This window comes from Acipenser ruthenus, chromosome 21, assembly GCF_902713425.1.
Source record: "Acipenser ruthenus chromosome 21, fAciRut3.2 maternal haplotype, whole genome shotgun sequence".
NCBI classification, from domain to species: Eukaryota; Metazoa; Chordata; class Actinopteri; order Acipenseriformes; family Acipenseridae; genus Acipenser; species Acipenser ruthenus.
Genome location: NC_081209.1, coordinates 18,692,850 through 18,706,216, shown reverse-complemented (window position 1 = coordinate 18,706,216; position 13,367 = coordinate 18,692,850). Strand labels below are relative to the sequence as shown.

Below are 13,367 nucleotides of genomic sequence, written 5' to 3'. Positions count from 1 at the left end.
ACTATTAGTCGGCACGTTACTGTATGTGTTTCTAAATTTCATGGGTTTGTTCATGGGGTATTTTGGTGACGGGGGCGCTTTGAAGCTATCAGGTCCAGAATTGTTCCCTTTACTCATGCATTTCCCAAGGTTATACTGCGCATTTACCATAGTTTACCATGGTTTGTCATGCTTTTTAATTTTCTTTAGCATACTGTGACGTGTATTGTAGCTTTACCTGTGCTTATTTATGTTGTACCATGTTTCCACTATGTTTTATTAAAGGAATAATGCACGACAGGGCGTGTGTTGTGCTGGGATAACATCATGACTTGGGTGACTGGGCACGCGGCCGCACCCAAGAAGTGATGTTATCCCAGCACAACACACAACCTGGTGCATTACTCCTATTATACAATGGCTAGCACTGTAAAAAATAGCAAATAGCATATTTCATTTGTTTAAAAGTGATTTTAATCAGACAAATGTGGAAATAAAATTCTGCCACATAAAATAGTTCCTGTTTTCCATTTACAACTGTAGTAAAGTACTAACTATGACGTTCTAATAGATATACTAAAGTGTTTTTTCTGTTTAAATTGAGTTAATAACAATAGGACTTCTCAGGTTGTTTTTTTTTATGTACGCTGTGAACACATTGTTGGCAGAGTTGAACTCTGCATTTGACAGTATATGAATGTTATGACTCAGGGGCAGTTCATTTCAGTGTCTTTTAAATCCCGCTCTGAGCCTCACGTAACTGCTTATGCCATACGGCTCTCCAGAGCTATTTCTGACAGAGGCATAAAATTGTCATAGAACTGTATTAAGGTGTTCTATCGTGACAGTTTTCAAGTCTATATTTGTGTTACTCTCACTCACCCAGTCATAAAAAACTTTGACTGTCCAGTTGGTTTGTCGTTTTATGGATGCTTCTTTTTTGCCAGATTTTATCTTGTCTAGTCCCTCAGAGTCAATCTCCAAGTGTCTTTTTTTTAATGTTTTTTCTTCTCTAATTGAGACGTGCTGTCTGGTCTCCTGGCTGCTGTGTGTTTGAAGGCTTGCCAAACAAGGTTTCTACAGTTGTCATGTTGTTTAAGGTCAAATTCACTTCAGGAATTGTGTAATTTATTCTGTGTTATGGCAGTTGCAGCGGATTGATAATATGTCTGTGTAGGTTTTCAGTGAGGAGGTTGCCGGTACTAGATCTGTGATGTTATGCTGGGAAAACATCACGGGTCAAGTACAAGGCTGACCAATCAGAGCTCAGGAATGTTTCTTGCCATTGTATAATACACTTTATTATGCCTTTTACTATGGGGAACTTCTAAGTGTTTAAAGTGGTGTTGGTCTCAGAAAAGGCTTTAAAGAACCTGAGGTCCATGGGTATACAATACAACTCCCTGTGAACCAGTTAGGTCACATGGGTACAATCACAGAGAACATGTACTCCATGACATGATGTCTGTGGGTCTGCAAAGCAACTTCACATACCATAACAGAGCTCTATCCATGGACCAGATTGTAGGGTTGTGGTATTATTTATAATTAGCCGATATCAATTATCCTTTGCCTTGTATTATGAATTAATAATTATTTAATATGAATTATTAATTATCAATGACAAGTCATGAACAATGGTAAATATTAATAAGCAATTACATTTTATTAAAACAACAGCATCCACAGTTTCTGACAATACAAAAACAACACAGTTTATACTAAATATTTCTCTATATATTAGTCATCTAGCTTTAACAGTTACAAGATAATTGATCAGTATTACCTGAACTGGGAATTCTCTTTTCAGGCAAGACCGGGGATGCAGTATTCTGAGAAATGCACTGTCTTGTTGTGACAAGTTGGCTTGTGATGACGTCAGACCCGGAAGAAGTAGCACACACAGACAGCTCTGGGGTATGAATGCAATGCTTTATAAATAAAAAGATTTAACAAAAGAAAAGCAAAAAGGCACATTGGCAAAACAAATAGACAAACAAATAATAACTAAAACAAGTATTGTGCTGGTGTTGAACCAGCACGCATAGCAATTGTTTCTTTAGTTTTCTTCTTTTGCCTCCTCTCTCTACTCCCGTTCTCCTCTCCTGAACACTCTCCTCCGTTCAGCCAAAGCTGTAGGTCTTATATTGTGGCCGAAGGGTCAACTGGCTATCAATTACCTAATTTGCCCCTCAACAACATTCGGCACAGGTTTTATCATATGCGTGGTCAACAGCCAGTTTATCAACACGCACTCGCTGTTGACCACGCATTCTCATGATTTTATCTAAATGAGGCATTTTAACCCCACCCAGTCTGTAAACAATAATAAAACATTGTGCTTTTACAAAATTAATGCGTTTAATATAACACATAATATAATTATAATGTTATACAGCAAATGGGTTATGCTAGATATGAAATCATTCTCTTTATAAGGTTAAACTTATAAACAGTAGGTGTTCATCCACGACATCCTCAAATATAGATTTGTGCAGATTGTTATGATCCAGCACATGCATTAATGAACTCATGTTGAGCAGCCATTTGCAAACTGTCTTGAACAGGGCCCAGCCTGAACAGTTGAAATGGTGTATTTCAACAAACATGTCATTAGCTGATAATGTACGAGTCGCTTGAAAACCTCAGCTAATATTAGAAAAGAGAAATGGATCTATTGCGTCTACGCTTCTGAAAACAGAGAGAACTCTGTCAGGCTTCCAGTCGGTACAGGTGAAATGCAAATATATTTTATATAACATCAGGCACAAGCTTGAATAACAGTATTCCAAATTCACCATTTGATTCTGAAACTGAATGGGCTTTTAAATCCACCCTAACTCCTGCAAACATGCAATTCTAGTTTATTTTTAATATGGAACATGCCTTTGTCATTAAAATAGAGAAATTCTTCCGTAAAACAGAAAGCTTTTATACACATTATCTCCTTATCTCTTGATATTGTGTTGCATTGAAACTGAATTACAAATGCCCTTTTTACTGTAGCCATTTGGTGAATGCCTTTAAAGGTTAAAATCAAGTCAATTATTCTACTTAAACTTTTCCTCATCATGTCTACTCCAATCTTGGCTTGTGTGATAGTTGATTACATTTGAGGCAAAGGCTAATTCGGCAGAATTTAATTCCAACACTGAACTCATTACTTTCTGAGGATATATATATATATATATATATATATATATATATATATATATATATAGAAGCAAACTGTGTGATTGTTTTCTTTCCTTCCTCCAAAATTAGGTCCTGCTGATGTACCTTAATTATATTTAACTTCTTTATTGTATAGCTCTAAATAGTCAATTAGTCTCTAAATTAGTGCTATTGGAAAATTATGTATGTGGATATACAGTAAATAATCAGTTTGAACAAAATGTTTATATTCTATGTGGGTGTTTCAGATGAAAAGTGGACAATGCAATAACTTTGATAGTTTGTTTGTTTTCAAGCTCATGTTAAGTTAAATTACTGTTGCTTAGCATTTTTGTATTTAGCCTAGCTAAGCTCAAACCTGGGCTTGCTTCAGTTTGTCACAACTTGAAGTCTGCGTTAGGACTCAAACCAATCGCTGGCAGTGATAGTTAGGTCTTCATCTGTTTTAGGTTGGGCAAAACGATCAATACTTCCAGTTCCCGGTTCACATTCCTTTGGTTTTTTTTTAACTTTTTTTATTTTTCTAAAGCTATTTTCATGTTCTACATCTAGAATATCTACTATCTTCACTTACAGTACAACATACACTTTTGTCTGTGTAAGTGGTACTTCAAACTCAAACTCTAATGAACTCAAGACAACATTCCCACAATATGACAACGTTTAAAACGTAACTAAAAAGCGCAAAAAACAAATACAAGTATCAATTAGGAAGAAATGTTTTAAGTGTAAAAAATGTTTCGATAACGAGATTCAATTGATTGTTAATTTGGTAATTGGATTTCATTTTTGCACTTTTTTATGCAGAATTTCTTACAGAAAACATATAGAGTGTGCAGAATGTTACTGTGAAACCACAGTTGTTTGCGACTATTTATCATTTGATTTTTGGAAACGTGTTGGGTACTGATATCAAATTCCATTTACAATTGCAATCCAGGCGAGTTGGCATTGTTTTTTATTGATCAGAAGTTCTTCTGGCCGCTGTGTCCTGGGTCAAAAGGAACCCCGCTCCTCATCCTGTCCTGATCCAAGTGATTCAGGTCTCAGGCCTGACAGCAGCTGTCAAGCTGACACACAAAGCAAAGTAAAGCCAGGGCAGAATGTGGCCTATCCAACATCAAGGGGAAGGTGTGTGCTCAAATTGGGCACTTTGAACGTGACACATACCAGTATACATTTTAACGTTGTAATGATTTTACAGTTAGCCTCGTGTAAAAGGTCATGTATAAAATGTCTGTTTTGTCATGTTTGCATCAGAAAACAGTTGCAGTATGACAAAATATTATGCATATCTTGGGATGCACATGAATGAAATAATGTGCTTTCTGAATTGGCTTTTTTTGCTGTCAATAGATGTTACATTTTGGTATATTATTTTTTTTTTTTTTTCAATTCCACTTTTCAGCCCCTTGCAGTACGTGTATTCCTAGGTAAAACATATGCACTGCAAATATAAAGTTATTTCATTTAACAAAGCCACAAAACTAGTACCGATGATTAGGATAATGTACAACTACTAGTACAACAAGACACCAACATTTCAGGAATGAAAACTGTCTTATGGGTCTGATTCTGGTCTCAAATATTTATGGACTTACAGTAATTGGGAATCAATGGAGAGCTTCAAAGTTAATTAATGAGAAATTTCTGCTGCCAATATCAATACTACCCCACGAGTGCAGATAATGCTCTCTCCTAAGTTCCAAGTACATATAACAATGCTATTAAAAGCTGTAATTGCCTTATTAGATCATATTTAAAAAGGAATTATCTCAAACCACTACAAACTGAGTGGAATATGTCAAGAAAATGAAGTGATATGAAGGTGCAGTATATGCTTACCACAAAGAAGCACAGCTTAATCCGTGGAAGTGAAAACGAGGACCTTTTAGGACATATTTGTTTTTTCCAGTCTTTAATTAACCCTTTTTTTAAAGAGGTGAAATGCCTGTTAATTTTGCAAAACTAGAACCAGTCCACTAAGCAATATAATCAAACTTCTCTTAAGCACTCTGAAGATGTTTGTTTATCATGAATTAAAAAAAAAACATAGGAGTTCATTCAAGACTGGAGGCCTGTTATGACTGAAATATAAACATCTTTTTTAGCCATCCTTATTGATATTTAGAACTTTTGTTGGTGTTTCGATTATGAGAAATAGTAACATTGCCATAACAATTTCATCAGAAAGTAAATAAAAATCTTTGTTCAGGGTTTCCCCTAAAAATGAACCTAAAGCTTTATCATGTTTCCCCATCTTTCTTTCAAGTACACATTTATCAGCGAAAAGGTGTATTACCCTATGTATAACATGCTGGACTGGACAATGTACATTTCTTGTATACTACCCTAGCAAAAAAAGACAATATACTAGCCAGAATACTACAATCCAGGTATACTGTGCACCTTATATATAACCTGTGGCTCATATATAAGAGGCAGAAATTCTGCTGACATTTCAGAAAGGGTTCACGTTGTACTCTATAGTATATAAAACTATGGATACTGTCTAAATATGTCTAGTGCCTATGACAGGTGCTGTGACCCTGTCCCTTGCTTGGAATGAAAATACAATTTCATTAATGGAAGGGAGAAACTGGAGCTGACTCCCTAGCATATTGAAGACAGCTGAGCGCTCTCTGGTGGAACCCAAGTGGACAGGCAACGTAAAAATGCAAGGAATGCAGAGTGTGATTCTAGAATTCCCTGGAACGTCCCACCTGTACAGATGACTAAAGAGTGTATTCATTACCAGGTCAGCACAGAGAAGCTGAGCAACACTGTGAATCGACACTGCTTTACTGTGTGCAGCCGAGCGTCGGTGATGGCCATTCATTATTGTGTAAAGATAGAGAGATCTTACCGGGTTGTCAAGTCAAGGTATATGTAAAGGCTTGAGTTAGTAATAGTTTTCCTACTGCAAGACTCATTAGAGGCAACCAGTTGAAGGCAACCTTTTATTTCGTTTTTTGGTTTTGAAAGTGTTTGTGTTTTTTGAGTTCTGTAACTTGTGAGAAGATATACCAGGCCAAGTGGTGGCCCGTTATAACCAGGTGATTGTAATGGAAGAATTTCAAAGAAATGTAAATAAACCTGGCCAGCTGAGCAGTGCTACAAAAAAAAAAACAAAAAAAAAAAACAGGTCACTTCGTCAAGAGAAAAAAGTAAATTGTTGAAAATTAATATAAGACCATTTTAGTATTTCTGAGGATGATATTTTAGATATCATTTTTTTTAATCTAGGGGAAGCACTATATGGTCAAAATAATGATTTAAAAGTTGAAGTACCTACTCTGCCTTTAGATTTTCAAATGCTACTTTGTAATTCGATTCTGCCTAAAGTTACTATTGAAAATGACATTTGGGAGGGGGTGAGTTGGTTTGAGCTGCAGTGGCACTGTAGCATCTTTAATTACAGATAACCACCATGATCATTAAATTAAACTCCTCATTACTCTATATCTGGTGCAAACAAAATTCAATTACCCTTTAAGAGTACCAGTGCGTGAGCAGGTTTATATTTATCAAAGGCGGATGAGAGCTCAGGCAAAAAATTATTTCAATACGAAAGAATAGATGTAAAATGTGATTACGAAAAAAATGAAATTGAATTATAAATGTGATGACTTTTTAATTCATGTAGTAAACTGAAAAAATGTGGTTCTACTTTTAAATGCATTGGTTATAAACAACTGAAAATATTTTAAACTGGAAATGAAACATTGTTGTGCTCATTTTAAGGATGCGGTGACAGCACTGTGGAGCTTAAAATTATAGCAAGGCACCCAATAAGGAATGCAGTTTCAATGTTTCTTTATAAAGATATAGTCTGTGCATACAGGCCAATTGTTAAGTATATTATATCTGCAGCATTGGAATAAAAAAAATGTTTCTGTGTTTATTTGCTTCACAGCCATATAGTTTTTGGTCAATAAAGAGAATAAGAATAATTGTTGTTTTTGTTTTTATTGTAAGACCTCGTTTTTGGACAGTAGTTCAAAATAAAATTACAGTTAAAATGTAAGGCTGCTCCTGGTTTCTGTGCTGCACTTAAAGTAATGGTTAGGGTTAAGTATATCAACTCCTTTTAAGATTTCAATCATGCCTCCTTTATTGTCTTTGTTCCAGGCTACATAGATTCAATTGTTTCAGTCTATCATAGCTCCATCCTGAAGCAGACCTGATTCTGTGGTTGAACTTCCTACTGGTCAGTAAAGCAGTCCACAGAAAATAGGATGCCTCCAGGCTACAAGCAATGGTCTTGATGTTGTGTGCTGTCATTCAGTTGAGACAATATCAAGATCATGTTCAGTTGGAAGTTATAAAAGAGCCTGTAGCACTATCTTTAAAAGAATGGGGTGCCAACACAAGAAATTCTGGTTAACTTTAATATAGGGTACATAACAATTACAGGTACCCAACTAAAACAATAATTATGAGGTGGACATGCAATCATTTATGAATTAAATATTGATGGCCATTATTTTGCCAGCCTCAATCTCCCTGGTTAACTACTTGGTGTCTCAAGTAGCCAGTTACCCAAAAACAAGTGCTCTTCCATTTGTATTTGTTTTGTGATAAGAAATGGCAGAATATTTTGTTCTCAATGCATACATGTATAATAATATGCACATGCATGTTTTCATTTGTATTTATAAAAAGTCTAAACTTGTACGTTGATTTTGAAGATGCTGATTATTGTTGATTATAACTTGTCCAATGATTATGAAATTGGGTATTGATTGTACCTCTATTAGCATAAAGAGGATGTTCTCTCCAGGGCAGACATGAGACATGTTTTATATACAGCAGCTGCAGCAACAGTGACAACATAAAGCATAAACAAATAGTTAACAATTGCTGTGAAAGCAAAATAACCTTTGCCAAATCTGATTTTATTTTGGGAAGTGTCCGATAACTGAATCTAACATCCTTTCATCTATAGTCCGATAGATAGGCTCCAAGAGATTTGTCAAATGCTGTGCCATTACATTTTTAAACAATATCTTTAGGGGGTTTACAGTACATAAATCCTCAAACTTACAGAAGGTCAGTTTCTTCAGAATAACAAAATACATATCAAAAGAGCTGTTTTGTGAAGCACCCGGGCTATTGTTGCTGTATGCACATTGTCTCCCAGCTCAGCCGTGGAAGACTGTAACTCCTTTAGAGTTGCCATAGGCTTCTTGGTGGCCTCCCTGACTAGTGCCCTTCTCGCCCGGATACTCAGTTTTTGAGGACGGCCTGTTCTAGACAGATTCACAGTTGTGCCATATTCTCTCCATTTCTTAATAATTGACTTTACTGTGCTCTGGGGGATATTCAATGCCTCGGAAATGTTCTTATATCCTACCCCTGATTGGTGCTTTTGAAGAACCTTATTCCGGATTTGCTTTGAATGTTCCTTCGTCTTCATGATGTAGTTTTTGTTAGGAAATGTACCAACTGTGGGACCTCCCAGAGACAGGTGTATTTAACCTGGAATCATGTGAAACACCTTAATTGCACACAGGTGGACTCCATTCAACTAATTATGTGACTTCTAAAGACAATTGGTTGCACCAGAGCTTATTTAGGTGTGTCATAGTAAAGGGGGTGAATACTTATGCAATCAATTATTTTCTGTTTTATATTTGTAATTAATTTAGAACAATGTGTAGATTGTATTTTTCACTTTGACATTATGGACTTTTTTGAGTTGATCAGTGGCAAAAACTCATTAAATCCATTTTGATTCCATGTTGTAACACAATAAAATGTGGAAAAGTCCAAGGGGGGAGAATACTTTTGAGAGCCACTGTATATACGGTATCTATCTTTTTCCTAGTGTTTTCAGTTTCAGCTTTTTACAAATGGAAGCAGCAATTCAATAGATTAACATCAATGAAAAGGGGACCACCGATAAAGCTGCGCAAGAAAAACATTTTAAAACCAAGTGGTTAGCACTGCTTTAACAAACAACCCCCCTACATCTTTTGCTATAACCTACAATATTGTAGTCAATAATGTTTCATTAGGAGGTCTGGCCCATTACAGAGAACAAACCTTCAGTATTACTAAAGGGAAACATGTAATATATTACTAAATATCTTATGATTGAATATTTACAATTATAGATGAAGCTGTTATTGTTGCATCATTTGAAACAAAAATGCTGTCTTACTTGGGTTGTCTACTGTAGGAGCTTGTGTTTATCTATATAAATAACCAACTTGTAGCTCTTTTTTTCTGCAGCCAGATGGACAATTCTAAAATGGAGAGGCCTTTACTTGTAGATTGTTTTTAATATGAGATAATTACACAAGCATACGCATGAAAACATATCCCAAAAAACAACATGTCCTTGTGTTTTCTTGAGTAGAATGGGTTTCAGAAACATTTTGGGCAATTAGGAGATCATGTTTGAGCTTGTAAATCATTAACCATGACAACTGATAAAATCAATAATTGTATTGACTTGTAAGCAGAGCCATCATTTCTATATGACATTATCATAGCTGTATCACTTCAATATTAATGGTTTCTTCTGAACTGCATGTATCCTGAAAACATGTAAGAAACGTTTCCCCCTGAATGCTCGGCTTTACACAGATGCTCGCACAAGTCATTTAATGAAGGGTGACATCGACCACTTGTACAGTTGTTGTAACTGCAGTCTGATTAGGGCTGAACCCTGTCTGAAATCTTGGCACCAATGAGTGGGTGTCAATGTGGTTCAGTAGGTGAAGAGTGGTGGTGCGTTCAGTGATCATTAGATAAAAGAGCAACAGGAGGACAGCTGGACAGGCCTAGTGTATTATAACAGGTGTTGAAAGTTGGTTTCTAAAGGACCCTAAGGATTCAGCAATAACATTATGGCCTGATCCATACCCTTGTCATTCCTTATGTAAAAAAGAGCAGTCTTACCTTTGGCTGCCCATCAGTTTGTTTCCACACAATTTTTAACTGTTTCCTCCAGTCCTGGTCTCTGTGCAGTACTGGCTAGGGTATTTTCCACACCTTTTAATATTTTCAAATCTTAAATAAAGTCTCCCCTATCCATTCCTTTTTTCTAGGTTTAGTAGATTCAGGTTCCTCATTCTTTCTAGCCCTTGGATTATTCTGAGTGCTCTTAGCTGGACATTGTATGTATGTCTTACTATCATTGGCATTTCAAAGTCTGGTATTATGCAATGGAAGGGAAAGATCACAAACCGTGATTGGTTAAAATGCATCACACGACCCTGCTGGAAATGTAGCATTACTGCATGACGTTCACAATTTACCACTTCAAACTATGTGTACTATGTTTGCATCCATTGTTTATACACCACTGTGATATGTGCACCCACTTATTTTGAATTAAAACACTAGTATTATGTGGCAGGGCCCTGCCCTGCTTGTAAATAGTGCATTGTTTGTTTTGGTGGTGGTTGGCAGGGATGGGGTTAATTTCCTATCCCTAAAACATGTGAGAATGTGGATGGAGCCTAAGGCACTTCTTCACACAGAGAGTGGTGAGGGGATGGAATGGGCTTCTCAGTCATGTTGTTGAAGCAGAATCAAGGTCCAACTTCACAGTTCTGAGACCAATCAGCTACTAGAAACCAGATAAGTTTTCAATTTCTACTTGCTCTTCGTTGTCATAAAAAAATGCTAAGTGACAGAAGCACTTGGCTCGATCCTGTTTTTTATATGTTGTCTATTCTGTTTATTTTTTCTTCTGTGTTACTGTCTGTGTCAGTGTTCATTTTTTATGTGTCTGTCTACTTATTTGATGTCATTGTTTATGTTTCTATTGTTATGCTTATTAAAATATTGGGTATCTATGAAAATAGGGAATGTGAGAACAGATTACTGGCCAACATTGATAATTGCAGTAACAACTGGGATGGAAGACATTCTATGTATGTTTAGATAGATTTGTTGTAATTATTAGCTTAATGTATAGAGAAAAACTAAAGGCATTTACTTAATAGTTAATAATGACCTGCCCGATAACATTCCTGGAATGTACGAGGCATCAATTCACCTATTAAAAGAACTAGGATCATAAATACCATAAATAAATTAAAAGCCGATATTTGTTTATTGCAAGAAACTCATTAACATAGACAGAACATCAGAAACTTAAGAACAAATGGATCCCTCATGTCTTCACTGCATCCTTTAACAGCAAACACAGGAGCCTAGCAATTCTTTTAAATAAAACTTCTTTCATCCAGAGTTGATCAAGGTGGTCGATTTATTATAATTCTGAATATATTACAATAGTTAACCTGTAAGGTCCAAACGAAGACTGTTCTCAGTTTTTTCACTCTGTCTTTCTCTGAATTAGAAAATTTCCCCAAGGCTATGACAATTATAGGAGGAGACTTTAACACCACACTTGACCCTTATTTGGATAGATCGAGCACACCAAAAGTTATAAAAATTCCATTGGCTGTGGAAGTGATTAACAAATATATGAAAGAACAAGGTTTCAGTGACATCTGGCGCCTTCATAACCCTTCCAATAGAGAATATACTTACTTATCAGCTGTATACAGAACTTTCTCTCGCATTGATTTTTAAACCTAAACACCACAATTCACCCTATTATGATCTTGGACCACGCCCCAATTAGTTTTCAATTAGTAATTGAGGAATTTAATTCTTTCTTCCATTAGAAGTGGAAAAGTTTCTGGAATTTAATGACACGTCGGAATGTTCACCCTGCATTCTCGGGGAGACTGCTAAAGCAGTTCTTAGAGGTAAAATAATATCGTATACATCTTATGTAAGAAAGAAAAAGGAGCAAAAAGATGTGGAAATGGAAAAGCAGGTTAAAGAACTTGAACTGTTTGCTACCACTGCAACTAATGAAAACTACAATAATCTTCTGAAAGCTAAATATGAACTGAATAATACAATATCTGAGAAAACACAATTCTTGATAACAAAGTTAAGACAAACCCATTTTGAAAAGTCTGGTCGCATGATCGCTTGGAAAAACTGTGTCTATAACCGTTATTAAAGATAAAAACGGTCAAATTACTTCCAACCCTCAAAAAATCAATAATACTTTTAGATCTTTCTACTCAAATCTGTATAAACCAGAAAATGTGAGCAACTCTGAAGAGATAAAAACCTTTTTAAATAGTATTGATCTCCCTACTTTTAGATGTTTTAGACTCCCCATTCTCATTGGATGAACTTCATCAAGCAATATTTAGCATGCAAAATGGGAAATCTTCAGGGTTAGATGGATTTCCCATATAATGTTATAAGCACTTCTGGACTTTTTTATCACCTGTTTTTTTTAAATGGTTAATAATATATTTACATTTCAAATTCCACAACACATTAATACTGCGCTTATCTCACTAATATTAAAAAAAGGATAAATATCAATCATCATGCTCAAATTATTGTCCTATTTCATTATTGAATGTTGACTTAAAAATAATTTGCAAAATTTTAGCTTCAAGACTAGAATCAGTAACACAACAATTAATCCATCCTGACCAGACTGGATTCATTAAAGGCAAACATTCCTCTGATAAACCAGACGTCTGTTTAATCTAATTCATTTAGCAAAAAAAGTGAAAACACCTACTGTTGCAGCCTAACTGGATGCAGAGAAGGCATTTGACAGAGTCGGCTGGCCCTTCTTATTCTTAGTTTTAAATCACCTATGTTTTTTAAATCTGTCAACAATGCACTGACAAAGTTGCTGACAATCATATGCATACCTTTTGGTTTTGTAAACCTGTTAAACAATTTTGGCATATCATTGTCAGTACACTGTCACAGATTATGGGCTATAGCATCCCAGTCTCTCCTGCCATCTGTTTATTGGGGATCTCTCTGACTTAAATCCCTCTGTTTATGAGTCAAAATGTCTGCTTCTTTCCCTTGCAATCTTACAAAATTGGAAAAATAAAATAAATATATCATTTAAACATTGGCTAAATGTAATGACTGAATATGCTTCATTGGAAAGATTGGCAATGAGATCTCAAGAAACTATTTCAGAATCTGATAAAACATGGAGTGCCTGCTTTATATTTTTGGATTCGGGGTGAATTGATGCCTCATGCAATGTAGGTATATATAATTTATTTATTTACTTATTTATTTATTTTTGTTTATTTCTTTCTTTTGGGGTTTCTTTGATTCTCTTTTCTCTTTTTTCTATTTTGATGGCTAATTGCATGGATTATGTTGCTGGGAAGGCACTGATTTAGTTT

The 13,367-nt window shown here is 35.5% G+C and overlaps 1 protein-coding gene across 4 annotated transcripts in view; it reads left to right on the top strand.

The window, feature by feature from the left end:
- The window catches only part of LOC117428391 (leucine-rich repeat and immunoglobulin-like domain-containing nogo receptor-interacting protein 1), a 558,576-nt gene that overhangs the window by 358,305 nt on the left and 186,904 nt on the right, over window positions 1-13,367 (top strand). Inside the window, exon 1 of one of the 4 annotated variants that reach the window (XM_058994916.1) lies at window positions 1,788-1,896. The exons of the other annotated variants lie outside the window; for them this stretch is intronic. The gene's annotated coding sequence lies outside the window, so the exon portion shown is untranslated. Of the gene's footprint in view, window positions 1-1,787; window positions 1,897-13,367 lie in introns of those variants that run through there. 4 annotated transcript variants of the gene reach the window in all.